Below are 4,940 nucleotides of genomic sequence, written 5' to 3' on the forward strand. Positions count from 1 at the left end.
TATTGTGCGTGCGAATTGATAATTGGGCAGCCGCTTGAAAAGAAGACAACATTTAGGGGATGAAATCAAATAGAAACAATTTATTTATTTGGAAGCTCGATCTCATATAACCTCAGCTCCTTTTGATCGAGTTTTGTTTTCAAGCCGGTCTTGGGTTCGTTTCATTTACACCCTTATCTGCTATAAATTATTTTTAATTTCCTCCTTAAATACTTATACTTTTGATTTGTGTAATTCTCGAATAAATTAAATAAAAGGTTAATGAATTAAATTAAAAAAAAAGATTAACGAATAAATTAAATAAAAAGTTAGTGAATTAAATTAAATAAAAGATTAATGAATTTTTAAGAGTTAAATGCTTGGTTGGTCCCTGTGGTTTTCAAAAATTGCAGACTTGGTCCTAGTGGTTTACTAATTACACGCGTGGTCCCAAAACTTGTCAAAAATGAACTCAGTTGGTCCCCAACCCTAACATCAGTTAAATTTCTCAGTTAAGTCCATGTTAAATGACCAAAATACCCTTGCTTATTAACTCTCTTTATAATCTGCATCATCTTCATCACCAACCCACCCCCATGTCTGTGCGCTTTCTCTCTCTCTCTAAAAATCTGGTCACTATATTATTTCTCCGGCGAGGGATTCCGTCCAACCGGCATCAACGGAGGTGAATCACCGGCGGCACGTGCAGGTGGAACAACCACACGTGATGTTATCAGGGGGAAAAGAGGATTTGGGTGCACTAGCAATGTTGGAAGATAGTGTGAAAAAACTCAAAACCCCTAAATCATTACCTTATCAAACTTTAACAAAGTCACAAATTGATTCATCAGTTGAGTTATTGGCAGATTGGGTGTATGAACACTGTGGATCTATCCCATTTTCAAGTTTAGAAGACCAAAAGTTTAATAGTTTCTTGAATAAAATCGGGCTGCCATCAATGGACCAAATTGATTTAGCCAGAGAATGGCTGAATTCGAAGTATAAAAAGGTGAGAATCGAGTCCGAAGCGAGGATTCGTGACACGATGTTCTTTCAAATCGCGTCGGATGGGTGGAAGTCGGGTGGGGATAATAATCATCATTATCATGATCATGGTTCGGGTGGGTTCGATAATTTGGTGAATTTATCGGTGAATTTGCCAAATGGATCCGGGGTTGGTGATGAAGATGATGATGGTTAACTGAGAAATTTCTTACTGATTTTCAAACAGTAAAAGGGTATAACAAAAATTGGCTTTGTATCAAGGAGTTTGCCCCATTTACATGGAGTTTGTGATGATGCTGAAGAAACCTTTGCAAATGCTCTAGTTGTGTTGAAGGTAAGACTTACTCCACTGATTGTTTGTTTCATCTTTTTACATGGGTAATATTCTTGATACTGAAAGGGAGTTTGTGTGTACAGAATCAAGGGATGGTGAAGGAAGGTGGGCATGTAGCTCTTCTTCAGAGTGGCAAACAACCCATCTGGCGGTTCCAGTCTAGCCATAATATTCAGGTCCAAAAGGTGTAGCCGCCGTAAAAGATTCATGCTTCCTTGTTTTGTTGATTTTTTGGTCATTTTTAGTTTCTGTGGGTTGGTGATGAAGATGATGATGATGCAGTGGGTTTTTTAGGTTTTTAATTGTTTAAGGGTAATATAGTCATTTCATACATAGTTAACTGAGAAATTTAACAGAGGTTAGGTCAGAGGACCAACCGAGTTCATTTTTGACAACCTTTGGGACCACGCATGTAATTAGTAAACCACTAGGACCAAGTATGAAATTTTTGCAAACCACAGGGATCAACCAAGCATTTAACTCAATTTTTAAAGAACGATATTTGAAATTCAAATTCAAATTCAAATCATATTAATAACTGGATATAAAGGAATAAGTAAAATAATGGATTTATTCAATTCAATCCCTCAAAAGAACATTCCGGTCACGGTTATGCCTCTTTAACCTCATCGAACTGTCAACCATTGAATTAGGGTTTTTGAATTGTTTATCATCAATTGTTCAACGATGAACGACGTACAAAGGACGTCCACAATCGAATAACTGCTGTCGTTTTGCTCATACCCACATCTTCGATTTATTCCATTTGATTCGTGTAACCGGGTATCTATCAAACCTCCTATTTCGATTCATTGATTCATTAGTTTTGTATTTTGCTGATGTAATCTTATGTTTTCGGTTGTTTGATTTTTGTTTCTAGTTTCTGTTTACAAGATTTTCCTTACTATCAATGTGAAATCGAAAAATGGGACAATCATTCTTTTGGACGGAGTAACAAAGACGAGGATTCACAATTTGATTTAAATAGTTAATAGTAATATACGATTACTTAACAAACGTTTATTGTTTATGTTCCAGTATCTAGATTTATTGAATGTTGATTAGGTGAATTGATTGATCGGGTTGTTAAGTATCTTTTACGGTGAAGTATTCATCCTATTGGGTAGTTAGTAGATTTACACACACATAAAAGCCTTAAGAAAGACTTGACCCGACCCAAAGAATTTAATGTCAGTTTGTTAGATTTCCAAGCAATTTAAATTTGACCCCATAGGAAAATGATCATGGCTCTGCCACTGTTTGGTTAACGCTATTCTTAACAGGTTGCGTATTCGTAAGTACAATAATGTGCTCGTGGCATACAGTGATACAACACAAGTGCCTTCAACAACTACCGATGTACATCAAATCGAGGTATGTGTTTTATTTTTTATTTAGCCCTTTACTTTTGATACTTCACCGCAGCCGGTTAGCCACTTAAGTCCTTTGATCATGCCATCGACTTAGTTTTTTTTTACCCATGTATCTATTATCAATGTTAGCTTTCAATTTCATCATCTCAATATTTCCACTGACGTACATAGACGACCAGAAGTACATTTTAACATTTAACTATTTTTCCTTACTGTCGACTTGATCATTTATGCAAGAAGTAACTTTTACAATTTGAGTCCAAATTTGACTATCCAATGCCGCCTCATTTTATCCTTTGCTCAGGAATACAATTTAGATGACTTTATCCTAATTATAATAGTAATATTAGATGACTTCCATTGTAGAGGACTTTTTCGATATATTGTCTTTGTTATAGTGATTTCTAAGAAATTCTTTAACATTCGAGGGTCCACATTATGAAAATTCAAATAACACATATTAACCTACTGTCTTTTGTCTTTATTTTGATTTACTGTCTAGTTCAGCAATATATACACTTTTAGTTTATGGAATCTACACGGTTTTGTTTTTTCAGCTTTAATAGCAATTCATAGATTTAATAACACATTTTAACCCACTGTCTTTTGTCTTAATTTCATGAAATTACTATTTTATTACATCCATTGTCGATAGTAGTTAGCTAAATGATTATATATATGACTTTGTTCTTAACAAAAGTTTTGCGTCCAACGATTTAACTAAATACTTTTATGACTTTTGTTTTAAGAGTGTAACTGAATGATTTTTACGAATACTTTAACTAAATAATTAATTTAGAGTGTTTACTTATCCACTTGATCCTGACCAGGTAAATCATTTTCTTATATTGCAAAAACAAATGTACTGTCTATTTGTAAAGGAATGTTATTTTTTGAAATAGGATTGTTCTATTTCTAAAGGAATACTATTTGGCCAGCCTTGTGTTTTTGCAGGAGATTCTGAAAAATCACTAATCGAGCCATTATTTTATTTGTGGGTTAGTGATCATGAGCTCTTTTTAATTTGCTACCTAATTGTTGTGCTGGAATAGTTTATATTTCATGATATAGTTGGTATGCAAGCATTAGAAACTTATGATTTGTAATTCGCATACAAAGGTTTCCCTGATTATGCTAAATCAGACTGGAGGTCGGTTCACCATTTGGGATTGATGCAATGAATGATGGAATAATTGGTAAGAACTCTGTTTAGTTACATTTGGCTTCTTTTAGTCAATGTTGTTTATTGAAAGGCTCAAATTTTTAATATGAGAATTATATGTTTTAGCTCATCTTTTTCTTGATGATACAAGGTCTGGACTATCATGCTCTGTAGCTTTGGCAAAAAACCGGATGGGTCAGAACGGGTAAATGCATAAACAAGAACTGGCAAAAAACCGGATGGGTCAGAACGGGTTAATGCATAAACAAGAACCAAAAGATGAATCTGTTAGAGTGCAACTTCTTCTGTTGAGAGCCACCGACAAAACTTAGAAGCTATGATGCGGAGTATAAAAAAACTACTTGTTGAAGATAGAGATGAGTAGATAGTTTTCTTTTCTCTTTATTATTGTAGTTGTCACTTTGTGTTGAATATATTGTTATTTGATTTTGGACAAACATGTACACCATTTCACTATTAATGATACCGAGTTTGGGCGTAACTACGACTGAATGCATGTCATTATTAATGTTTTTATGGTGCTTGTGTAATTAAAATTTTAGTGCATCAAAAGACGATGATGTTATAGAGTTGCATTTGACTGTAAAAAAAGGTTGCATTTGCTGTAACAAATCTCAAAAAAAGTGCTGCATTTAACGTAAAAAAAAGTTGCATTTTAGTGTCACAAAGGTTGCCTTTGAGTTAATAAAGGTTGCATCTAAGTGTTTGAAAAGTTGCTTTCAAAGGTAGAAAAGTTGCATTAGTGTGTAAAAAAGGTTGCATCACCAAAAGGTTGCATTCAAATAGTATATGCAACCCTTTCAAAAAAAGTTGCATTATTTAACAAAAAAGGTTTCATTAGATCTAATGCAACTTCACCTAATGCAGCTTTTGATAAAAGGTTGCATCAGGCATAATGCAACCTTTTTAAGGCATAATGCAACTTTTTACTGGGGTTGCATTAGCTTACTTTTCTTGTAGTGCGGGTAGTGGGAGAACAGATCTCCTGGAAGTACGACGAGAGGGAACGTCGTTTCTGAACTACCAGCTAATGGGGATCGTATGTGGTTGTGGGAATGTGTGTTTA

The 4,940-nt window shown here is 34.5% G+C and overlaps 1 long non-coding RNA gene across 6 annotated transcripts; it reads left to right on the forward strand.

The window, feature by feature from the left end:
• The first annotated feature begins 559 nt into the window (after nt 1–559).
• Nucleotides 560–4,358, forward strand: LOC110895496. Of its 6 annotated transcripts, none has more exons than XR_002567189.2 (6): nt 560–1,318; nt 1,402–1,503; nt 2,602–2,692; nt 3,630–3,689; nt 3,811–3,887; nt 4,005–4,358. It is a non-coding gene; the product is annotated as an uncharacterized LOC110895496 (long non-coding RNA). The 6 variants fall into 6 exon arrangements; XR_004875061.1 differs by having other exon boundaries at nt 560–988; nt 1,211–1,318; nt 2,602–3,689; XR_004875060.1 differs by having other exon boundaries at nt 2,602–3,689.
• The last annotated feature ends 582 nt before the right edge of the window (nt 4,359–4,940 follow it).

Source organism: Helianthus annuus, chromosome 12 (genome assembly GCF_002127325.2).
Source record: "Helianthus annuus cultivar XRQ/B chromosome 12, HanXRQr2.0-SUNRISE, whole genome shotgun sequence".
Taxonomy (NCBI): Eukaryota; Viridiplantae; Streptophyta; class Magnoliopsida; order Asterales; family Asteraceae; genus Helianthus; species Helianthus annuus.